Source organism: Schistocerca americana, chromosome 1, assembly GCF_021461395.2.
Source record: "Schistocerca americana isolate TAMUIC-IGC-003095 chromosome 1, iqSchAmer2.1, whole genome shotgun sequence".
Taxonomy (NCBI): Eukaryota; Metazoa; Arthropoda; class Insecta; order Orthoptera; family Acrididae; genus Schistocerca; species Schistocerca americana.
In genome coordinates, this window is record NC_060119.1 from 509,579,960 (window position 1) to 509,606,562 (window position 26,603).

The window sequence follows — 26,603 nt, forward strand, 5'->3', positions numbered from 1 at the left end:
ATTGTATGAAGTCAACGTAACTGTCTCTTCGTATTTGAGATGTGTGATGATCATTGGCTGGAACGTTGACCCTATTTTGAATTCCCTGTGTTCCTTCTAAAAACAATTTGTCGAAGGAGAATGCTAGAATTTTTCTACGATATTCTCGTAAACTGCTGTCCGCGACAATGAATTTCTTGTAATTAGCATGAAGGCTGACGCGAAACTTTTCTCTGTACATTCATCCAGCTTCCCACACATCATACCATGCTGCGAAAATATATAAAATGCGTGTCTGCTATTTCTTCTAACTGGTAATGGTCCTGCTTGTTAAATAATCAGTCATGAACTGTAAAAAGCTGGAAACTCACTGTAGGCTATCACAGACTATTGTATATTGTTTTCCAAGTTAGAGCCAGCAACGTTGACACGGCAGGCTCTTGTTTGTTATCAAACATAAGAGGTTTACGTAAACTTATCTCACGCTCACTGAACATACAAATCCAACTACGCCTCGCCAGAAACACCCATTTCCTACCATTGGTTCCTGATCTCAAAATACTCATTGTAGGATCCTTTGTCGTCTCAATAATATTGACACAAAACCTGTATATTTAAAGTTACAGGTAACAGATTTCAGTGATTTTTATACGTCGAATAAAGATTAGATTACTTCTCGCTTCAGTAGATCAGTAGTGAGGAGATTCTCGCGGGTTCAGAACATACCATAAAACAAGAATACACAATATATATTTACGAAGGAAAAAGATACTCTAATATACATTCCACAGACCCCGAGCGAAATGGTCCTCGTGGGTTGGAAGACGTCAAAAAATCTTAAATGTATTTTCATTTAAAAAGTAATAAACTTGTCTAAAAAGTGGAAATGTGCAATACGTTGAGATACATGTGATAGTTCTCACAGTATTGTAGCACTCATCATGAGGTGAAAATCAGTTTACAGCACATATTCATATTACTGCACGGAGTATGTACAGAAGTCAGATCTTACGCAGTGCGCGGTAATTTGAGATTATTAGTAACACACAGCTTTTGGTGGATGTAACTGAGTTCAATTACGGGAAATTTTAGAAAAGAATGACATACTCTAGCATCTAATAAATGTAATTCTAAGTGTGTACATAGACAACATCAAAGTACAAAAACGACTTCCCTTTGTGAGAAAAGTCTGTGAAGGAGTAAGACAAGGATGTCCTTTATCACCCACATTTTTAATGTATACAGAGACGGCGTCATAAAGACGTGTAGAATAAAGTAGCGCACCATTATAAGCTTAATTATAAAGTTATAAATTTGAAGAGGATCAAATAATCTTAGATTTGGAGGATAAATTACAGAGAGCAATTTGGTCCTTGCACAGGATAGCAAATGATTATAATATGACAATGTCTAACGGTAAAACTAAGAATGATGGCATTCCACGGTAAGACGAATTTAACAGCAAAAACAACTGATGATAAACGGCAAGAACAAATAAATACTTTTAAATGCCTGGGATGTGAGGTCTCGTATGTCACACACAATTATCAAAAATACAAAATGCAAAACTTCCAGCAGTTCGTAGGCACTGTAAATCGCACTCTCCTCAAAGTTAGAAAAGAGACTGTACTAAAATTTTATAATGTGATGGCAGTGCCAGTTCTGTCAGACCACGACCGGAACCATCGTTCAGAGGAGGAGGATTGAGGCAGCAGAGTGAGACTCCTAAGGCCTATAGCTGGTTACAAATTCATAGATCGGATAAAAAATAATGAAGTAAGGGAAGAGCCGGGTGTCAAAAGCATACTTCAGAAAACAGAGTACGCCAAGAAGTCCTGTAGGCTTCTCTTAAAATGAAATTTATTGCTAGTTACACTTTTTATGGCTGCTAGTAAATTATTGAAAATTTATGTACCTGAATAGTGGACACGGTTTTGGATCAAAGTAGGTAACTCCTTGTGAGGATTCTTATTTATGATTTCATCGACTCAGCTGTTGGATTGAAAAAGAGAGAGAATTTTAATGACATGTTTCAGTAAGGAATAAATGAAGACCTCTGGTGTAAACATCGGTAAGGGACACTGGGTGAGAAACAGTCGTTGCAAGTAAAACATGGTACGTTGTGGGATTTGTTCACATTAGTTGATAGGTACATGATAAACCGAGAAATGGTGGCTCTCTTTCTAATTTGAGATTCTCACAAATGGCAACTCTGTGTGTGTGCATCTAAACAGTGATAAGTGTTGGTTGCCGGATCATGGGGTCCCGGCTTCGACTGCTGGCCGGGTCGGGGATTTTCTCCGTCCGGGGACTGGGTGTTCGTGTTGTCCTCATCATTCGGGAAGTTCCGAGACTGGAAATGGAAAGATTTGGAACTTGTACGGGCGCTGATCACCACGATGTAGAGCGCCGCACAAATAATCGTTATAGTTAGTGATAAGTGTAAAAATGATGGCTGACAGTAACGATTTGTACAAATCTGAGGCTGACGGGGTAGTTAAAACGAAACTCAATCCGAACAGGCCTTGAAGACCCCCAACGGACCGACCACAGGCGTCATTGGATGCGGATATGGAGAGGCATATAGTCATCAGACCGCTCTTCCGGCCGTTGTCAGTTTTCGTGACCAGAGCCGCTACTTCCCCCATCAAGTAGCTCCTCAATTGACCTCAGAAGGGCTGAGTGCACCCCGCTTGCCAACAGCGCTCTGCAGACCGGATAGTCATCCATCAAATTGCTAGCCAAGCCCGTCAGCACTTCACTTCGGTGATCTTACGGCAACCGGTGTTACCATTGCGGCAAGGCCGTTGACACGAGGATAACTAAGGACTCCGATAAAGACCCTGAAAGTGTTCCTGAATGCAAATACGTTTTAGAAGCTATTACGAATCAGGTAAAAATAAATAACTATATTGTTAACAATATGTTCTCCTTCTTACCACTGTTTGTGGATTTACATCAGAGTGTGATGGCAGAAATGTTAAGGGTTATCTTGAACATTGTGCTGAATCATAGGTTAACTTTTGAGATTTCTGTACTCCATTAATTAAAAGTTAGTAATACAAATCTTATTATTATAAAATGAAATACTGCGGACCATTTTTTTAATTTTTGAAATGTTTCACAGTAATGTTTCGTTAACTCGCCCAGCATGTAAAGAGTGGTATTTCAGTGCGAACTGATGCTAAATACACTGTTTGCATGTAAACAATGTTAAGTAACCATTGACGTATTTTTAAGAGTAAAATTTTGGATGGCATTTACGATATTAAAAATGTCGTTTACCTAGAAATATTTGAAAACAGTGACTTATCTGAATTTAAAAAAAAAAACACAATGGAAGTGTTCGAAATATCTTCATAAGGGTTTATGAAACTATGCTGTGCAATTTCTGAAAACAACCTACTTGTCCCTTAAAATTGTTCACAGCCAAGGTCTTCGAATACATTAGGGAACAGTCGTTAGGATGCTAATTTCTTGAACAGGTCTCTGCAACACGTTCTTGAATACACACAAGAAATATTCGTATTACATGATTTTGGAACTGGAGGATTTTAGTTTCGCTTGACGAGTTATTACAAATAGTAATTCCTTCTGACACAATGTAAGGAAAACAAGTATACTAGCTTTTTTATTATGTCACGTGTGTCTGACAACATCCGCATTGGAATAGTAGTTCAAGACACCGACGTGAAAGTATTAATCAGTTCATATGAACTAGAAAATAACTTGTTCATTTCTGTGCCGATTCTTTTCTAGAAAACTGTAAGATGAATCGAGCGAGTCAAATTAAAACAAATGTGGCGGTGAAAGTTGACTATTTAATACACTTACCGAGAGCACTTGCGCACTGCAGAAGTTGCTTTGGAGCGTAGCAAAGAAAAAGTGTGTGTTGTTTATTTAATAGTGTAGCAATATTTCAAAAAGCCTGATTTATTGGACGTAACTCTGCAACGTCTCCGCTTAATAGCCGACTCTTGAGTACTGAGTGCTCCGTTTCCGTTTTGTTAATTTGCTGAAGCTGTAAATCTAGGAGGGGAACCTCAGTTATTAATGTCTCAGGTACTGCGTGCGTGCGTGCGTGCGTGCGTGCGTGCACGTTCATCCACATTATTTGTATTGTATACCACGATCTGGATGATGAATAATTAATAAATAAACTGGTCGCTCCTTTGATTGTAGTTTTGCCATAAATTTCCTTTCCCCAGTTTGATTCAGTACCGTTTCATTAGTAACCCGATTTACCCATATAATCTTGAATATTCTTAAGTATTCTTTATTAGTTCTACTTTTCCGAAGCTCATATTCTCTTCTTGTCTGAACTTTTTAACGCCCACGTTCCACATGCGTACAAGTCTTACAGATAAATATCTTCAGGAAAGACTTAATTATCCTTACATTTATATTCGATGTTAACAAATTTCTATTTTCAAAAAGTGCATTTCTTGCTATTGCCTGTCTGTATTTTATATCATCTCGACCATTTCTGGACAATAGCAAACCTCATCTACTTCTCTTAATGTCTCTTTTTCCAATCCAGTTCTCTCAACATCACCTGGCTTAATTTTACTACACTCCATTAATATTATTTTACTTCTGTTGATATTCATCTTATCTACATGCAAACAAGTTCTTTGCAAAACGCTACCCCCTTCGTTCCATTGAGCTTGCAACTCCTTCGCCGGCTCTGATATCACAATGGCATCATCAAACCTTAAACTTCGTTTCTTTTCCCTGAACTTTAATTCTGTTTCCACATTTCCTCTGTATACCTAATATTACTGCCAGGTATTTAAGCGATGTGGAACGCCATAGTGATTTACCACTGATAGATCCTTGGCAACTGACGATATTCACGCTTCAGAGACATACAGTTATGGTTTCAAAAACGACATGGAAAGCTAATTTTTCTGTTACGCAATTGGAAATATACATCGAATTTTGCTGGCCACTTAGATCAGGGCGCACGTGACACTGAAGTCTGGGAACAATTCCGGACGGTTTGCGCGTAGCGCAGTTAATTGGGCGTTGTGACGCACATAAGCTGGTTTCACGGGACCGCACGTGACCGTGTTAACACGAGAGTCCGTAACCCGTTCTGGAGGACGTGGCTTCAGGATTCTTGCTGACCTTTTGAGGCGGTCGAAACTAAAACACCTCAGGAACAACATAGCCATGATGAGATATAATAATATGCAAGTACATACCTTAGAATTAGAACATTCGCGATTATTTGATATTAAAATCACCGTCTGATAAGAGGGCTGAAAAATAAAGTAATTCGTCGAACACTGATTAAAGAAGAATGATAAAACTAAACAGAATGATAGGAAGATCATGACCTGGATGGTTTGCCTTAGATGAAATGATTTAGGAATACCGTGCGAGAACATAAATCAAGAACAAGAGGATTTAAACCCAGCACTTTTGTATAAGATAAAGATGTCACGCAGTTTAGTTAGTTATAAGATATTCATCGTGTAAAAGAGAAAAAAAGAATTTAATTATTAATCCAGTGTCTTGCTTTAACACTACAGCGTCATTCTGTCCACATGCAAATGTTCTGACTCAGCCACTTTACAGTTTCTTTATAGCTTAACGTCGAATACGAACAAAGAGTGTAATATGATGCAACTTCCGAAACCTTGCGTGAGCGATTTCATACTGAGCGTGAGCAAAAAGAAATATCAGATTGTGAAGTCCAAAGTTCTAGTACAAGAAATGATATTTTTTAAATTTATAATATTTATTATTAGATTTAAAAACAGCCGACCCGTTGCAAAGGATAAAGTAATCTTTACCTAGGTTTCGATAAGTTTAAACCTATCTTCTTCAGAAGTCGGCACTAAAGGGCAATATCTGATTTTGACTAATGGAGCTACGGAGACGTTTGTAAAAATGGCAACGACGTATTACTCCATGTTAATATAATAGTGCCGACTTCTGAAGAAGATAGGTTTAAACTTATCGAAACCTAGGTAAAGATTACTTTATCCTTTGCAACGGGTCGGCTGTTTTTAAATCTAATTACGTGGAACCGTTGCTGTTACGCAGCTATGTTTAAAATAATATTTATTATATTTATTTCATAATACTGTATCAATGCCAGTTGACAGTTGACAGTGGAAATGCCACTGCATTAAGGGGAGTTGGAACGCCCTATCTCGACAGTGTTAAATTAAATGACTGGGCTATCCTATATTTCAGGCACCACTGTAGCCATTGACATGAAACTTTTACAGGACATTAAACTGTATGTTCTGAGTCTATTGAACTACAATAACTGCATTTCAGCCATTACTTTTGGAAGTACAATTTTTAATTACACAGTTAAAATTTTGTGTACCTTTCTTGTGATTTATCCTAAATAATTTTAATTATACATAACATTATGTTCTTATTTTAGTTCAGTAGACTCAGGATATGTTTGTTATTACTCCCAGAAAATTTGAATACTCTACCAGAAGTGGTTTCTGAGATTTATGGAAAAATGTAACAGAAAATGTAAATTTTCAGGAATGGCTTCTAAAGTTTCACAAGACTGTAACTCACTTAATATATACTTAATTTTTTTTAAATTTTTAGTCACTCAGAAGCACCCTGCATCATACTGTATATCATCCTCTTGATCTTTTTCAAAGTTTTTTCTTGTTTTCCTCTTTGTGGACTCCTTGGTGGCCAACTGTGCTGCACACTCTGCTTTATCAATGTGAACCTTGTCCATCCGTTCAAGTTCACTGATACGGTTTGGTCCAGGGTTAGTCCCCACATGCTGTAGAACTTTCACCCTAACAATGTTGCCATCATTAAAAGCAATAACAGCATCACTCACCCCACACTTTAGTGTCTTCATTCCAACAAAAACATTTTTTGGTAAGCGAGTCCATTTAAGATTATTGAACAACTCATTGGGATTTCGAGTGTGACAATGCAGACACTTCTTCAGTAATTCAGGATTTGCCAGGTCTCTGTAAATAGGTTTTACGATATCCATGACTGCTGCTGGGATGGAACGTTTATAGCTGTATGAACTGTTTGAGTACTGGGCATTGCAGTAATTGCACGATGAATCAGGTCCAGGAGGGCAAAGATGCTGTGGCCATCATATAATACTACTGTAGTTCATCAATCATTTTGTCTGTCAGTCTGCCTCTTATGGTTTTACCATTAGAAAGTTTCTTGTCCCTCAAACTTTGTTTCAACTTCCTCAACCTGGTGCAAATCCTCTTGTAGACATGACCTTTATAACACAGCAATCCACAGCCTTCTATATAAAAAAAATACCGATTTTATAAGATCTTGAAGTAATGCATGTAAAAATTTTAACATTTTCAACCAGTGTAAATTATATTAAAAAAAAATTCATATGTGAGTCTATAAGTGATGTAAGTATATATCATTTTATTCGGAAAATTGCAAATTTTATGAAGATAAAAATCCGAAGATGTGAAAAAAATCCATTCTAACTCCCCTTAAGTGAATAAGATACTGTTAATAATATGTGGGACTGATGACCATAGATGTTAAGTCCCATAGTGCTCAGAGCCAATAATATGTGACTATATTAGACTTCGTTACAACTATGTCATCCGTTTCTTTCAACCTCTTTTGAAAGAATCCCTGCCTTGCCAAAGAACTCTTCGCATTCCTCTTCGTCCTTTACTAAAAAGTTTGCTTTGCTCAGTCCTCTTCTCTTTTGTGACTGCCATTCCAGTACTCTCCTGGGCCAATTAGCTTCTCCCCTTCAGATTGTCGATTCTGTTTCAGCCAGCGCTCTATTTCTTCAAGCAAATCTTTTTAAATCATTATCTTTCATTACCCTATCGTTGTAGCCCACGTATTCGAAAACTTCTCATAAAATCATTTTCCTCTAATCTTCGTTGATCAACGTGTCGTCGTCCATCTTTTAAACGACTGTTTCACACAATCTTCCATTTGTCGCCTTCGAAATTTTTCCTGGCTTATAAAAGGAAATAAAATTCATATGTAGCTAGCTTGGCTTGATACCCTTGCTGAAATGTGTTGTCAGTTTCTAAAGAACGTAAATAGTTGTTTCTCACAACAACTGATACGTTCTTCGCTTGCATCAATATCCTCTTTGTGCTGCCCGATTGTCAGTTACTTTGTTTTACTGAAATTTACGGTAAGTCCTTTGTTTCCCGCCAGTAACGACACCTGTTTAGTATTCCGTATTAAGCTGTAACTGCCATAAGATATTCGCCTTGTTTAGACAGCTAACCCTCCCAAATTCAAGCTTGCTGCCATACTTGGAAATAATTTATTATTCCTGACAAATATATTTCCATTGTGCCCACAACTTTCTAGAGCCTCCGCAAATTTACGATAGGTGTTATCACACATCTTCTCTAAATTAATTTAAAAAAATAGGTACGTATGTCAAATGTTTTACTCTTTTCAGACAGCTGTTCTATTGGGAGGCGTCATCAGTACACGCTGTACCTGCATCGAAACCGCACTGTGCTTCCGCAGTGACTTACAACAGTAAACATAGAAAAGATTACAACCGTAAAGATAACTATGCTGGATTTCGTATTTTATCACTATTGAGACATTTCCAAAGTGTCTAGGACTGGGTGACATATCGTCGGATAATTCGTGCTTATCACAAGCTCACGTTCTTTGGTTTGCGCCGGAGTCGCTCAAGCTCGATTTTCAAGTCCTCGTATCATAAGTTTTTAAAGTTGATGTTCGCCGATTCTTCAATCACCTGCGATGGCATTGTCAGTGATAGACTCTTTCTTTTTCTCGACAGTGGTGCACTGCGTTCGAACGTTCTGTATGTATGAAGTCGGAAGTGCCACAGTAATTTACATTTTCATTTCCGAAAACGTTTTTCTGGTTTGTGCCGCCACTTCTTTACCACCAGCAGTTGGTACTTTTGACGTACTTTCCAGCGGATCATTCGTGCCACAGCCTTGTGCCTCTGCTTTTAATTAGTCGTGGCGATGTTTTTTGCAACAGCTCAAGATGTAGTCAGTGGTTTCCTTAGCTTCTCCGCAGAATATGCACTTCTGGGATTTCTCTGTTTTGACTTTGATAGCGTTAGTTCTGATGGGTCGCTGACGCGCAACAAACAGCAGTCCTTCAATTTCCTTCTTTAGTGCTCCGCCGGTCAGGCAACAAACGGTCTTTTTTTAGCTATTTTTGCCTTCGATCTTAACCAAAAACTGTTGTTGTTTCATTGCGCAGGCTGTCAGTCCGCCATCTGAGAACAGTCTTTCCGGCGTCGGTTCTTCGTTTTCTGTGTTTTGAGAAGCTTTCTGTTGTTGTCTTCAATCATAGCTGATTTTTGGCTATCTTTCACACCGAATGCCAGCGCATGCTTCTCTTCGTATGCTTCCTGCCTCACTTGCAAAAACATACTGCTTGCTTTTCTGGAAAAGTACAAACTGTCGACATCGCGAGGGTGAAATATATAGTGGATTATCAAGAGTTTTCTTCTGTTTCTGTCCATATTATCCTAATGTATTTGTCTAGTTCACAATGCCTGCAGTGTATCTGATGACGGGTATGGCCCTGTTATTGGGTGCATCGATGCCATTCAGATTATTTTCAAACTTTTTCTGAACCCCTGGGTGGACTCTTAGCTGATCTAACTTTTTACATGCCCATGCTTGATGGTGTGCCCCTGCAAAAAGTCTATGTATTTGTAGAGTCCTGGTTAGTGGGACTTGACGGCATATCCATTTCGCTTTTCGATGCGGTCACTTCCTGTGATTTTTGCCCTTTTTGGCGCCAGTGTGGCGCATTTGACTAAGCCAAATTCCATGCTGATTTCATTGCTTAAGATTCTGACTGTACACGCCAGAGACTACATTTCGTTTTCTGATTTTCCTTAGAGCTTCAGATAATACACGAACAGCAGGTCGGATAGTTTCCGATAATTTCTTGTTTCACAGCCCAGGTTTACTTTCTGTATGATGGTTGGACAGTGGAATCAAAGTGATGATGAACTGCAATGGAGACATAGTTCATAATATTGACCCGTCCGTAACTTTCTTCTCCAAGAAATAGCTCGGTCTTCCAGGGCTGCATCAGATTTTCTGTGAATTTAGATACATTATTGCCGTCCCCGATGGTTTTCAGGCACTTCATGATTGAACTGTGTGGCAGTGAGTCAAGGGCTTTTTCGTTGTCAGTCCAAGTCATGTATAGATTGGTTTTCCGGCTTTGACAGTTCTCCAGAATTATTTTGTCGATTAAGAGCTCGTCTTTTGCGCTTCTGCTTCTTCGCTTTGTTGCCGTATTCTTGCGGAAAGTTCTGAAGTCTGTCGGCGATGTTGGTGTTTGTTTGTTGTTGTTAAAACCCACAAGTGACCAGATTCCTTTCCTACGGGAAAGTGAGTTCGAAATGCTTCTTTATGAAAATGCTGTTTCATATGTTTGGCGAATTTGCAGTTCCAGAGTTGACGGAACAAACTGCGAACATATAGTTTTTGCAAAAGTCATACTTGGAGTTACGTGTATGACCGAAAACCAAACAACAATCGAACCCGTGAAATAATGCCTCATCACGACTGATGAAATCAAGACAGTTAAGAACCAACGTGGTAACAATGTTGTCTTTGTTTTTCAAAATAAATGTGATAGTCAAATATGAATTTGTTCTAAAAGATATCATAGCTAACCAGCATTACTTCTTTAGAGTGACATTGCAAAAACAACAGTGGCCTACGCTGCGGGAATCGAAAGAGTGGCTGCTCCAGCGCGTCAGTGTTCCAGTCTCTCGGCGCAGTGTCGAGCAGCTCTTGCCCAAAAACAAATGACCACTCTGCTCACTGCATACGTCCGCTTACGACCTTGTCGTGTTCTCTAAAATGGATAGCCGCGCGGGATTAGCCGATCGGTCTAAGGGGCTGATCCCGGCGGAGGTTAGAGTCCTCCCTCAGGCATGGGTGTGTGTGTTTGTCCTTAGGATAATTTAGGTTGAGTAGTGTGTAAGCTTAGGGACTGATGATCTTAGCAGTTAAGTCCCATAAGATTTCACACACATTTCAACATTCTAAAATGGATAGGATAGCGTTTTCAGGACACGGGTTGTAACAAAAATCACAGAGCGCGCGAAGAAACGAGAAACTGACGCGTCGACTTATTTTCTACTGTTGATCGCCATTTCCATTATTTCAAACTAACCAGTTTCGGGCAGCGTCGCCCGTCTTCAGGTCATTTGTCGTACTCAAGAGTAGCCAGTCTTAATGGAACTGTCAGTGAATGGGAGTGAAATTAATGGTTCCCGTAAGATTCATTCCTCTAAAACTAAAAGAAATGATCTGAGGATGAATGGCACTGCCTAAACAGTCAGTCTGAATTAATAAAAACAGCGACCGATAGATGGAAAATACGTCTATGTAGTCCTAAACCACTATTTCGAAACTCGATACCAGTTCAAAATGTTCAAATGTGTGTGAAATCTTATTGGACTTAACTGCTAGGGTCATCAGTCCCTAAGCTTACACACTACTTAACCTAAATTATCCTAAGGACAAACACACACACCCATGCCCGAGGGAGGACTCGAACCTCCGCCGACCCAATACCAGTTGCAGGTTGCCTGCCTAACAGGTTCCAAGGGCAACAAAAAATTGATTTGCAATACATCGCCTAATTGTTTTAAGACAAATGTTAAAGATGCAGACACTGTGTCTTGAGGCACCATAACTGAGGGCGCGCAAATACCCGGATCATATTCAACTAGTATTTGAGAATGAGAGAACTTAACGACTTCCTACAAACTTCACACATAATTTCAGACCTTTACGTAACATTTTCCTGCTGATGTACTTCCCCCCCCCCCATTCCTCCCCCACCCCAACAAGAAGATGAAACAAAAACTGTTTATCGCTTACAGTATCGTTGTTCATGAAATCAATCTGCAGCCTCAGGCGTGACATTATAATGTATTACTGCTCTGCTACCGATTCTATTCCCAGCAGGAGTTGCAGACAGTATCCACAAGTGCCATTTAATATACCTGCAAAATTATGTCGTCATACGATACATAGTTCAGGAAATATGACGTCATAGTGCCAAATATATAAAACATTAACTCTTCTGTGAAGTAATCAGCCGTTTGATGCTGTTATATATATATATATATATATATATATATATATATATATATATATATATATATATGCAAGTTAGGTTCTTCAAAGAACGGGAATTTCCTGGTTTTCTGATAGCAGGGATCTCGGTAATTCCCTGTGACAAGAACGTCCACTTTTGATAAACTTTTCCAAGGAGTCAAGCGATATCCGAAGAGCTGAGCTAAGGTCATCTTCAGTGGCCAAGGCGCTGATGGTTCCTTAATGTCGAGCAGCCAGTAAACATGAGGCCGCGTAGAAAACACAATCGCTTTAAATGTGGATAGCTAATGATCGTTTCAGCAAATTGTCTGTCTGTTATCCGAATGATTCTTTCTTTGAGTGCCGGAAAAATGGAACTTCAGATTATCGAATCTTCCGCGACCATCTCATGTTGTCTGGAGGCCACTTCATAACTCTCCTCTGGTGTCAATAATCAGCATTCCTGAGCAGTCAGTGAACTTAAATTGTTTGTAGCTTCAGTAGCGTCAGTTGAAAAACCAGAGCAACCGCCTTCTTGCAGCTGAAAACTTCAACCTGCCAGTACCTCAGGGTTTTCTGCATTCCTTGTAGCTACCTTGAGAGAAAAGAGAGATACAGGCTAGTGTGTGTAATCAAAACGAATGTTTTGCTTTGTTTCTTTAAAGCTGTACGAAACGGAGAGAATGGAAGCGGTATTTTTTTTTCCACATAGGATGCTTCTTCGTTACAAATCTTCGTTCGGGTTTTTAAGCCATTATCTAGTGCTCATCTAGAACAAGGTTTCATACTCAAAGAAGTGGCAGCGCCTCACATGATGTGCTACCATTCGCGATACTTTACAAATAGTACTTTTATGAATAGCTTGAGTTATTAGGTGAAGTATGTCAAAATATCAGTAACAGTTCAATTTAAAAAACGTGTAAAAATGCTGCTTTCAATCAATAAATTTGTGACTGTGTGGCCTAATATTGAGAAAAGTACCAACAAGACGTACTGTCAGTCTGAAAATGAGTAACATCTTCAGGAGCGATAGGATGGTTTTTAATTTTTAATTTTTTTTTATTGGCTTGTTATCAGCTAAAGGTAAAGGTTCCGCCTAAAATTTTCCAGCCCTGCACGTTGTTTCAATCTGTTACTGTTTGATGTTCATGTTTGATTTGTATGGTGCAGCGAAGTTTTGACATAATAGTTACACTCGTTTACTTAGACGTACTTCGTTGCTATTAAAATTATTTGTATCTTTATGAATATCTAATGTACTCTTGTCAAAGTTAGCCGGTTAGATTATTGAAGACCACCGCTTAACAAATGTTTGCGTTACGCCATTGCCGTGCTTGACAATAAATTCTAGTTTTTACGATATTTTCACTCTCCCTGGCGTAATTCACAGAAGTGATGATGTCAGGTTATGTTAGGCGCTCAGTTGCACCTTAATCAGCGCCCATGGAAAGTCCCATTTTTTCACACAGTCCAATTTCTTTACGCAGTCCAATTTAGCCACTGTCACGAATGATGATATACATCTCAGTGACATGAATGACATTATAGACGTATCAGAGACGCAAAACAGACTATTCAATAATTTTTGTCTTTCTGCTTGCCCGCTAATTCACATAAAACAGATTCTGCTCTAAAGCTATCCATATTTTATTAAAATCTACCCAGACGACACATAGCTGTAAGTAGCTAACGTATGCCCTACATCTGTGCACCGTTTATGTTGTAGGCAAAAAGTATCCGTTGTCTCCAAGAAGTAGGCTAGCCATATTCCATGTCTAAAGGCCTTCGTGATTCAAAAACATCAATCGTTATTTGTCGTTAAGCAAACAAGGTATCGTATCAGCTGCACCTGCTGAATAGTTCTGTAGCGGCAAAGACAATAGTAAAAGTTGTAGCCAGAAAGACACGGCAACACTAATCTGGAGTATCTACCGCCTCGAAAGATAATGGCATTGTATAACTCTTTTCAGCTATTAGAAATGTATTACTAAGGCTGAATAACTTACAGGTGAAATAGAAGGGCCGGCCGGCCGGAGTGGCAGAGCGGTTCTAGGCGCTTCAGTCTGGAACCGCGCGACCGCTACGCTCGCAGATTCGAATCCTGCCTCGGGCATGGCTGTGTGTGATGTCCTTAGGTTAGTTAGGTTTAAGTAGTTCTAAGTTCTATGGGACTGATGACCTCAGAAGTTGAGTCCCTTAGTGCTCAGAGCCATTTGAACCATGTTAAATATACAAGAAATATATTTGAATGAATGTGCGTATGCGGACAAATCCGAGGGTAAGAAGCTCATCCTAAACCCAAAAATGATTTCGATTACACTTGTGTATTGTGTATTAAACCAGGGACCTAGAAACGACGGAGAGGCTTCATCCCGCCGTAGCGTTCACTGGTACACAACGCCACAATAGGGCACAGCAGTCCACCCAGCTCACCACTGCCCCACACCGAGCCCGGGATTACTGTGCGGTTCGCCGCCCCCTCCCCCCTCCCCAGCCCCCATTCTGTGGCCGCACACTTGCATCGTCGTCAGTTTTTCTTATTAATTATGAAACGCCTTGCAGAAGTCATTTTCTCTGTTGTCAATAGTGCTAAGATATTCAGATCATTAGCATATGGTCAGTACCCATCAATTTATCGCAAGTTAATGTTGAAGGACAATGAATTAACACACTGCATAGCATGCTCAAGATTTCACCATTCCCACTCCACTTTTCCTTCTCAATCCTATCGAAGGCAGGCTTTCGAATATATGCTGTGGCAGGCAAATGTTTTAAACCAATTTTTCATCGCTTGCTTTTTGAAACTGACGTGACGTATACAAAGAGCAATGGGGAGCAGTGTCCTTTATTTGACGACCAAGGTTCAAATACCCGTCTGCCAATCTTGATTTATGTTTCCTTCGCTTCCTTTGAATCACTTTAGGTGAGTAATTGTATGGTACCCTCAAAAAAGCCACATTCATCTCCATTACAAGGTGTCTGTTCATCTCTAAGAAGCTCTTAGAAGGGACGTAATACCACTTAAAGTTTTTTACAGAGTCAATGCAATGTATCCAACTACAAAATTGTTCTTCTTTGTTTTTTACGTTTACTTTGTAGGGCTTTTATCTCGCTGAGCGAGAACTGGAATACCTAACCCCTGATTTCACCTTCTCATCGGAGAATGAAAGCATTGCAAGAACTGACGTGCAAAAGGACTTGGGCAAAACACGTCATTAACGAGCAAAAGGAACGGTCTTCGTATATTAGTTATCTACTACTATCTGTAATGACCTTGTTGTTCCTAGGACGCTAAATGCCTGGGAAAGGGCAAGAAACAGAATAGTTCGATGGCGATAACTTATCGAGAATGTTCATGTGGATGATGTGGTTCCTATATGTAAACATGGCGTGGACAGTGGAAATAATGCAGGAAATCTATTCTACGCTGACACGCACAATGTATTTTTTATATATTTCGTCAAATGGACCCGTTCCGCGTTCAGTTGTATTTATTAGTATGTTTCACATGTTACAGTCAGCTATCTGTATTTTTGCTGTTTTTATGTGCAATATTTTATCGATCTCATATTGTGTATACGAACAGCAAAAATGAACACTGTTCAGTTGTCAAACGTGTTATTGGCATACTATTTTCTTGGTTTTTTCTTCTTTACTAATTGTAAGTCTGTCTTCTGTTATTGCTTGGGAGATGAAAAACTCCGGTATCCTTCAAACCATTCATCTTGGTAATGTACACAATTTTCCCAGCGTTTTCGCAATTCTTCGAAACACTTCTGGAATGTCTTTTCTCCAATGCTGTTCAGAACGGTCTGTCTTCTACAGAAGGTCTCTTGAGTGGGCCCTTTTCAGCTACAGAAATAGCTAAAAGTACTATGCCGGTTTAAAAGGAAACAAGACAGACCATAGGAACGCTTCGTTTTGCATACTCGGAATCCATACACACAGCCAAAACTTTGTCGCTCTCGGGTTTTGTCAAATGTTAATTCGTATCGCTGTGGCCGTAAGGCATCTATACCGATGTTATGCACTGCGAAGTGACGAAGTAGGAAATCCAAAGCTTTGCGATATAGATACACAATATGTCATCTACTGACAGATGATCGCATTAAAAATCTGACCTACTGCCTACAATTCTCATTTGCATTCGCTCAAACTCACATCATAGAATAGAATTTCAGTTGTGATACGTCGTCTAGTTACTTGTTAATGAAACACATCCGTGCGCAACATGGCATGTTCTAGCACTCCGAGTGGGAGCTCCATTGTAACAGAAGCAGTAGTATTCGAAGTTAAATGACATCATTTTCTTCAATAAACGTCGGTATACATAGTGATGTTAGCATGAATAAAGTATGAGCATGTTATCACGTCGGAACATTGGCACAGAAAATTTACACGTGATTAATTCAGCACTTGCTCCGAAACACGTCGATTTTCCGAGTAACAGTAAATACAGTTACACCACTTAACTGTCGGATATTTTATGAGATATATTGAGCCTTTGTACTGATCAATCACTTCCAAAGGACTTGCGGAATGTGAAACGTTTACGATGAAGTGACTTTTTTTATAAAACGCCTTGCACTGACAAAGATGATATGTCGAGATTCCGATGTGTAATAGTCTTATGGATATGTCTGGATTGTTACAGCGTGACAAATTCAGTCCATATATCCCTGTCGTCCACAACTTCATTTAACTTCCTTAAGAGGAAAAAGATGACACGAAACGTACTGACACATCTAAGACTGTTTAAGTTACTTTGTAAATTGTTTAATGCAGTAATTCTTTTAAAAAATAATTGTGTTAAGTCTCAGTTGCAAACTGTCAAACTATTACTAACATCGATCATGATTTACTCACAGCTGTATTGTCACTTTACTACACAACCGGACTGCAACAAACAGACCATCTTCAGGTATACTGTGACATAATCAGATGTACGACAGCCTACAACCACTATCAAGCATCCTGTCAGAAACCAACAACTGGATTCACCTACAAACCTGGAGCACCTCTAGCGTGGCAGTAGATCTGTGGTGAGGAGCAAGCCACTTCAGTCTTGTCATGTGCTTCGCCATGGATCTGCTGCATGCTATATGTACCCCAGATATATAGTTGAATTGACATGCCGGTTTTTGACATGATGCTTGATAACGGGCCTGGATCATGGTCTGCTACACTCTATATGTGGTCCACATCTATAGTTGAATTGATATTTTGGTTTTTGATATCACGCTTGATAAAAGGTCTGGGCGGTCATAATGTAATTATCACAATACACTCGAAGAACCTCTGTCTGTGAATGAAGCTGTTTGTGTACTAAAGCGACAATGCAGCTGTGTGCAAACTATGATTTTTCAAAGATAGTTTCGATCACTTTTAGATCATCTTCAGATCTAGTTAATGACGAATTATGAAACGTCAAAATCATCTGATGATGAAATTTCCTGGCAGATTAAAACTGTGTGCCGGACCGAGACTCGAACACGGGACCTCTGCCTTTCGCGGGCAAGTGCTCTACCAACTTTTTTCGTTATGGTTCGCTGTATTTCGTCGTAGCGGACGTCGCATGACATCCGTTGAAGCTCGTTGTTGATCGTTTCACTCAGTTTTTTTTATTAAAGAGAGCGCGCAGCCCTCTGACCGAACACTCTGAACTACCGTGCCGGCGAACCAACTGAGCTACCCAAGCACGACTCATGACCCGTCCTCACAGCTTTACTTCTGCCAGTACCTCGTCTCCTACCTTCCAGACTTTACAGAAGCTCTCCTGCGAACCTTGCAGAACTAGCACTCCTGAAAGAAAGGATATTGCGGAGACATGGCTTAGCCACAGCCTGGGGGATGTTTCCAGAATGAGATTTTCACTCTGCATCAGAAGTACAGCTGTGAGGTCGGGTCGTGACTCGTGCTTGGGTAGCTCAGTTGGTCGAGCACAGCGAAAGGCAAAGGTTCCGAGTTAGTCTCGGTCCGGCACACAGTTTTAATCTGCCAGGAAGTTTCATATCAGCGCACACCCCGCTGCGGAGTGAAAATCTCATTCTGGATTCATCTGATGGTGATTAAGTGATCGAAACTTGTAAGAATTTGTGAAAATTTGTAACTGAGACTGTTAATATTTTTTTAAATGTACGGTTGCACCACTTGTCATGACAATATATCATGCATTACGAATGATTTTTCGTTCTCCAGTACATATCGCTAGGATAAATTAATTGGAGTCAAATGAGACTATAATTAAAATCCTGTTTTGACACTTACAATAGTGGCAAGTTCCCATTAAGACAAATTTCGTTATGAACGTAAAATTAAACCCATTATTTTTACTGGAAATACATTTTCTTCGCTACTCTTCTTAGTGTGGTGATTTTCTACCAATCAATATTTGTTCCCAAATTTCTTGAACGATATACGATTCTTTTCTTTCGACGGAAGAGACGGATGATCAGCCGTTGGCAATCCAGTGTATTTCTAAAGCTCTTGTCTAGGTGTGGCTTAATCTCATCACAGGCACGTACTGTGGAAACAGGGTACTTATATAAAGTGTGAAGATTAATCTAAAAGCACAATTATTGTAAATATGGAGTAGTTGCTTATGTATATATACGGAAGAACCGACACATAAAGACTTCTGGCCGCCGGAAGAACGAATGCCGTCTGTTGGCGTTTGGGTGTGTGACGCGATAAAGACAGTGCACAAGTGGAGAAGATACGAACAGAGACTACTTCTAGCGACGATATGGGCCGCAAATTGGAAAACTCACCAACATAAGCGACTTTGGAAAAAGGCAAACTGTTATGGTCGGGCTCCTAGGAGCGAGCATCTGTGAAACAGTGTAGTTGATCGGCTGCTTGTCGTTTACTTTTGTGAGCTTCTGCGGAAAGTGACTGAAGGATTCTGAAACCGCGAGCAGGCGATAAGGTGTTGGACGTCCACGTTCCATCACATAATGTGCACGTCAGATGTTCGTCCACTATGTAAAGCATGTAAGAGACAGTCGGCGATTTGTGACAAATCTAACAGCATACTACAGTGCCGGTGCTTGTAAAGTGTTTCGAAGTACACCGTTCAATGGACATTGTTGAACACTGGGATCCACACCAAACGATCATTGTGTTGCCAATATTAACAACGTCAGTTATTGCTGTGCTGGGCACGAGATCATGGAGGTTCGACGGTAGATCAAGGAAATGAATCTGCTGGTAAGGTGATTCACGTTTCTTGATACAGGAAGTCGATGATCGTTTCCGGATATAACGACATCCTGGAGAACGGCTGCTCGAAACACGCACCGCGCAATGAACGCCAGCAGGGGGGAAGTAATTATGAGCTACTCGTACATTCACGCGGGCCTCCATGAGACCTGTGGTAATAACGGACGACATGACAGTTGGACGACGGTTCAATCCCGCGTCCGGCCATCCTGATTTAGGTTTTCCGTGATTTCCCTAAATCGCTCCAGGCAAATGTCGGGGTGGTGCCTTTGAAAGGGCACGGCCTACTTCCTTCCCTGTTCTTCCCTAATCCGATGAGACTGATGACCTCGCTGCCTGGTCTCCTTCCCCAAACAACCCAACCCATGACAGTTGGAGTCTACGTGAACAACATTGAGGACCACTTGCATCCCTTCATGCTTGATGTTTTCCTTGACGGTGATGCCTTCTTCCAGCAGGATAACTGTCCGTATCTCAAGACGGTAATCAAGCTGTATTGGTTTAAGAATCGGGCGCACGTATGCGCCCACATATCAACTGTATTGCGTTCCAAAGGTGTAGGGCCTACCCTCACGCTTTTAAGTAGGTGGTCATAATGTTTGGCTAATAAGCGTGTGCTTCGTGAAACTGCAGCTCACCGTGTTGCACCAGAGTAAGAGCCTGATGCTGTGCAACAAGAGACGCGGCGGATGATATCGTCTGCTTGAGAAACGCCTTGCAGATAACGTAAGGCGCTCATCACTTTTTGTCGTGGTCTGTTTGGATACACATGAACCGTTTCTGAAAAGTCAGCTATTTTTTCCGACTGGATGGGTGACTTGCTTCAGAAAAATGTTTTTTTTTCCGAATGAGAGCAGAGGTTCCAAGCTGGCGCAGTTAAAGGGAGAGTCTGACAGTTGCCTCCTTTGACGTAACTGACTTCCAGTGGCGTTCGTCGTTTCGGAGATGTAACTTGCTGACAATTAGATCTCGTCGAATGTAATTTACCAGCGGTTAGCGGCCTCGAAAAAGATAATACACATATCGTACTCGATAGCGGTAGTCAACATGCTAGGGAATGTCTGAGCTGTTCTTTTGTCATACATCGCTCGCGTGGGTTGCGTCAGTGTGTGAAAGTGCTTGTGATCGTTTAAAGTAGCATACATCAGTCACAACAAAGACGTACTAGAGAATTCGACGCGCGTATTGTGTAATCTTTCGCGTGATATCCCTAAAAAATTGTCTGCATGCACACTTCCGTGTGGTTCTTATAGAGAGGTTATTCTGCAATCTCAAGGCTCTTCTTAGTTCCTTCCAGAGCACAATTCATTTCTTTGCTGCAGGTCTGTTTTTCACACCAGCTTTTCATCAGCACCCGAGCAAACAGTGCTGCTACGGTTGCAATATTGAAGACTTGAGTCTCGATAGGCGGGACAAAAACGTTGATTCCTGATTAAATGTTTGGTAAGGATAAATAAAAAAATTTGGGACAGCATCTGTATCAACCAACTGCTACTTTTCGCATTCTTATTAACAGAAATATGAATGAAGAGGTAGAGAACTTTCAATGAGCGCCGATGTCCGACTGCGAGCTACTGCGTTGGAAATTTCATATTGCGTTGAGAAGCAAACTGTCTGAATTTCTAAATAGCAACCATGTAAAATCTCAGTTTATCCACTTGCCTAGAGCTAATAGCAGTTTCATTTCGTTTTGAACCGTGTCAGTCATAATATTCGTGTCTCCTTTCCAACATTTTTTTTTTCCTGAAGGGTAGAATGGCCTGTTCAAAATCAGACCCCAGGCATCGCTGACTTCGTGCGTTGACTTGAGCAGCAGACGCTGTAATTCTACAGGCGCGATGTTGTTTTCTCTATTAATGTTCCGTTTAAGATTGTCTATTGTGCGAGGATTGTCAGCATACATCTTGCTTTGTAATGTGCCCCATAAATAAAAATCTCACGGTATAAAGTCCGAAGACCTTCGGGACGCAGACGCTCTTACCGACAGTCTGTCTTCAGGAAACATGTTGATGATGTGGGCCGTACTTCGGTTGGATGTGTGGCGGTTGCTCCATTTTGTTGGAGTACTGGATACAGCTTCTCTGCATCTGTTAATTGTGCGTACAAAGAGTCAAATATCTCTAGATATCTGGCATTATTTAAGATGTAATTGGAAAACATGGGACCTATCATGCACGTGCCGGACCACACACACACACACACACACACACACACACACACCAAACAAACATCGCCTTATCTTCTCTGGGTGGAGCGGTTTTTCATCCAGAATATGTGTGGTATCCTACGACTAGTATCTGCAACTCTGGGAGTTCAGATCTGACAAACGAAAACAGGACTCATCTGACATGAGGTAAAGCAAGGATCCAAGGAACCGTTAGCAGTTGATGTGAACTGACATTTGCCACAATGAACTCTTTTTTTCTGGTCTTCTGACTTCAGTTCTTGCACCACACTCACACGACAGGCATTTAATTTCATAACTTTTAGTGAACAATGACACGACATACAACATACGCGGACTTGCGAGGATTTCTCGTAATGTCCATGCGAATTCTGTCTACAGTTTCAGGGGGTCCTCACAGCCGTCGCCTAGTCCTCTACAAATACTGAACAGATACTCCAGCCTTCATTTCCTGTACAAATGTTGAATAATGCTGGTCGTGGGGAGTTTCCTACCAGCATATTTTGCTTGAAAAATATCCTTACATTCCTTGATGGAGCCCTTCTGTAATACTCCACAATATCAATTTGCTCTTCTAATGCAAATTGCCCCATTTCTGTAACAACAATACGAGCTTCTCACAACAACTGATTCCAAACACACAGCTGCACTAAACTTTCCGACAAAATGCAGTGTAGCCAACTGCCCAGACAGTGTTGCCACTTCACAAGCAATTCGACTAGAGATAATTAACTGGTAAACGAGGTGTACCGGTTTTATGTGGGACACCCTTCGTCACACCTTTTACTTGACTGCAGTTAATGAAAATGAAGTAATTAATTTTTGTACCATCTTTCAATGGCACAGAAGTACTAATTTTAGAAAAACTGTATCTTTCCGTACTTTACATGAGGTAACGGTCCTACCGACCGTACGCCTGATCTACTGTAAGAGCCTCTTGCTTTCGTGCTTGTCGAATGCACTGTTTATCCGTTCTGTGTTGATGTTCATCCTAGCTATTTCAACCTGGGTGTTACCTCGCTACCTAATTCTTCTTCTTTGCCTCCCTCTCTTTCCATCTGTTGGCCTACCGAATGCTATTTTGGAAGTCTACTTTCCGTTATTCTTGTTTTATGACCCGCCCTGTTCAGTCTTCCTTCTTTAGCACCTCAACGATGTGACTGTGTTTGTTCAGCTCTATTGATTTTTCATTTTTTCTTATCCTTCATACCACGTCATTTTCATCGTATACTGGCTAAAAGTTTTTTTCTTTTGAATTTTAAGTTTTCTTCATCGTTATTTCTGAATATTAATATTCGCATCGGTATAATGTTACTGGTGCAATATTAGATTGATGTAAGCTGTGTTTGAAGTTCGATGATCTTTTCTTTGCGATTCTCGTAAAAATAATTACTGTTTTGTTCACTGTTGCGAGGTGGGCATCTATTTCCATACCCGTTCTATAGTTTTTACGAAAAAGACTAAGTATCTGAAATGATCAACTGTCTTTAAAGTGAATGCATCTACTTTGGATTTTCTTATTTATGATAAGATATTCTGTCTTTTCTTCATTAACACACAATCTGGTTTTGTCAGCGATTTTGTAATAATCCTGCATCGTTCTGATTAATTCTGTTTTGGAACTACTTTCATCATCTGCATAGGTAAATAGGAATGTTCGCCTCCTGCATTTCGATCGCTTGTGGATTAGTTTAGCAAAAGTTTCCATCGACCTTCTACAACATAAGGTTAAATAAAGTGGGTGAAATGACGTCCCGTTCCTTCGATCCAGTGAACACCTTAAAAATTTCGGTGTCCTTATATGACACGAAGTTTCGTCTGTACAGATTTTAAGTAATCTAATTAGTGTTGTTTGGAATTTCAGATTCCCTCTTTATATTTAGGGGTGTCTGTCGGTGTTTGCTATCGTAGGCCTGTTTCAAAACTGGAAATAATACTAGTATGTGGTCATCTACACTAAATTCCCACGTCTTCTCAGTTATTCGTCTTAGTGTGAATATATGACCTAATGTGTATCTACTTCTGCGGAAACCGCCATTAGATCTTCAGTTATTGGGATCAATCTGTTTAACAGGCATATTTCTAAGATTTTATAAGTGGCATTCAGTAAAGCAATTCCTCTGTAGTTATCGCACATAAGGGGAACATTCTTCTTAAACATGGGGCGTAGAATTGCGGTTTTCCAGTCTGGAGTTATGTTTTATGTCTTCCATATTGTTTCTGTTAAATATGTAGTTCTAATTCCAGCTACGGCGATCTATTCTTTAATAACTCAGCGTAAGTCTGATCTTCACAAGAAGCCTTGTCATTCTTTAATTTAGCCGGCCGCGGTGGTCTCGCGGTTAAGGCGCTCAGTCCGGAACCGCGCGACTGCTACGGTCGCAGGTTCGAATCCTGCCTCGGGCATGGATATGTGTGATGTCCTTAGGTTAGTTAGGTTTAAGTAGTTCTAAGTTCTAGGGGACTGATGACCACAGAAGTTAAGTCCCATAGTGCTCGGAGCCATTTCTTTAATTTATTTATTGCTGACTGCATTTTTACAGTCTGGTTGGTGACTTGTACATCAACTGTATCAGGTTTTTCAAATCAGTCTGAGTCACTACATCTCCATCTGGTGATACCCATGTCCCTGAATGAATGCGTTTGTTTTGAAATTTTGTGCTGCTTAGAATGAGATCATTTGTCGTAGCGAAGTTTATAAGCTAAGCCCTATTATCTGAACTTTCCTTGTGTAAGCTGTAATTGCCAATAGTTAGCCTGTAACGTACCTAAAGCTTAAAATTCCATGCTTCCGGGAAATTCATTTGAAGTTTTGGATACGATCTGTTCAAGCTACACTTCTTCAAAGTTAAAACTCACCAGGTCCATAGCCGTCATCCGTGCGGGTTTTAGTATACTCCAGTTTACGCTTGGAGTGCCTCTTTTGAATTCTGGTCGCTTTTGTAATTTGTAGGGCACTTGTCTCGTCTCCCGCACCCATGGTTGGTTAATTGACTCAAGCGCATTCTTAAAAATCATACCAAGTTCTATACATATATCACTGAAAACTTTCACATGATTGAAACATCACAATGCGTCCACGACCACAATTTTTAGGGTTCTAAGGCTCACGAATACTGTTTTAGGCTTGTTCCCCACACATTTATCGGAACTTTCGTTAGGATACTGAGTTTTACCATGGATGCATTTAGCAAGCAAGTTTATGCCATCTAAGTCTCTGTAGACTGGTTGCAAAACATTTGGCATTGACGTTGGTAGGGGATGCTTGTGTCTATATATATATCACCAGTTACGCTAGCTCTCTGATATTTACCCAAGGACTAAGGACCTTTGGACAGGCGAATGACAAGGATCCTCGTCTGTAGCAATCTTGTGAAAGGTGGACCACACAGCTTTTGTCATTCCCTTTAAATTATTAGTATTTCTCCGTATTATTTGGTTCGCACTTACGATCTTTACGGATAAAATAAAACTATAAACACAGTGAGATTACTTCTTGAAATCAACTGTCTTCTTCAAATCACTACGGTGAGTAAAACGTAAACTGAATGCTCAATTGTTTTGACGTCACGCACAATATCTACGAGCGCAAGAACTGCTATCAACTTTCGTTAGCGTTCGATACTGGCCTCCTAAAAGACGTCTTGCACACATGTTGGAATTTTATAAAAACTCATCATTCTTGGTACGATTTATTATGGTTATTGTTATGATTCAAAGTCACATAATGATTTATCGAAGATTAATGGTTTCATATACGTGTGTTCTCTCAGGAGTAAGTTATCGTCAATAATTTACAAATTAAGCATGAAGCGCGGTTGTATTAAAATTTAATGTATCACAAACACGTCAATATTCCCCATTAAATGTTAGTTAATAATGAATCAACGATATTAACCTTCAAAAGATACTATAGCAACCGAAACAGGAGTCTAAAATCGGATGTCCAGACGCTAGTATTATGGATAATGTCATTTATGGAGTCAAAGTATGTATATTAGAATAATACTGCTACAAGCAAACTTTTTCATCGTAGCATTGTTAACAAATTCTGTGATTTTTTTATGAATTTAATACAAATATGTTCTGCAGTATTCGATGTTATTTGCATTTCCGTCTGATTAGAGAACGAAGAATAAAATAAACATTTGGTGATTTTTGAATGTGTGCTTAGGCAGGAATCTAAGAGCGCAGCTTAAATAGCTACGACTGAAACGAGAAGCAATATAATTCATAATCTTCCTTTCGACACAGGCGATAGCAGTTCCTGCGGTTTTCGATAACTGCGCGTCAAGGCAACTAGAATGCGCGTGACGTCAGAATGAGTATTACCCTTGGCTCTACGTCTTTTTGACGTCACGCGCAGTATGGACGACCGCTTGTGACACGGCAGAATATGAACTTTATTGCTGCTCGTTTCAGTCGCAACAATTAAATCTGTACTCTTAGGTTCCTACCTAATCACACCCTCGGTAAACGCCACACATTCGTAAACAAACAACGAAATCCAGAATGAGATTTTCACTCTGCAGCGGAGTGTGCGCTGATGTGAAACTTCCTGGCAGATTAAAACTGTGTGCCGGACCGAGACTCGAACTCGGGACCTTTGCCTTTTGAGGGCAAGTGCTCTACCAACTGAGCTACCCAAGCACGACTCACGCCCCGTCCTCACGGCTTTACTTCTGCCAGTACCACGTCTCCTACTTCCAAACTTTACAGAAGCTCTCCTGCGTACCGTAAAGCTGTGAGGACGGGGCGTGAGTCGTGCTTGGGTAGCTCAGTTGAACGCCGGCACGGTAGCTCAGCGTGTTCGGCCAGAGAGCTGTTTAGCCCCTGTAATAAAAAAACTGAGTGGAAGGATCAACAAAACGAACTTTAACGAATGTCATGTGACGTCCGCAACGACAAAACACAACGGCCAACAACGAACAAAATTAAAAAAAAAGTTGATAGAGTTGAACGCGAAAGGTAAAGGTCCCGAGTTCGAGTCTCGGTCCGGCACTCAGTTTTAATCTGCCACGAAGTTTCAAACAACGAAATACTTCCTGCCTAACCACATACCCGGAGATCGCTAAATATTTATTTCGTCCTTCGTTCAAAGATCAGATTGAATACGATAACATCCAATACTG

The 26,603-nt window shown here is 40.3% G+C and overlaps 1 protein-coding gene and 1 non-coding gene across 2 annotated transcripts in view; one reads left to right on the forward strand and one right to left on the reverse strand.

The window, feature by feature from the left end:
- The window catches only part of LOC124604877 (serine protease snake-like), a 99,349-nt gene that overhangs the window by 23,149 nt on the left and 49,597 nt on the right, over nt 1-26,603 (forward strand). The gene's annotated exons all lie outside the window — the stretch shown is intronic.
- On the reverse strand, nt 26,048-26,122 carry Trnal-caa. Its single transcript has one exon. It is a non-coding gene; the product is annotated as a tRNA-Leu (tRNA).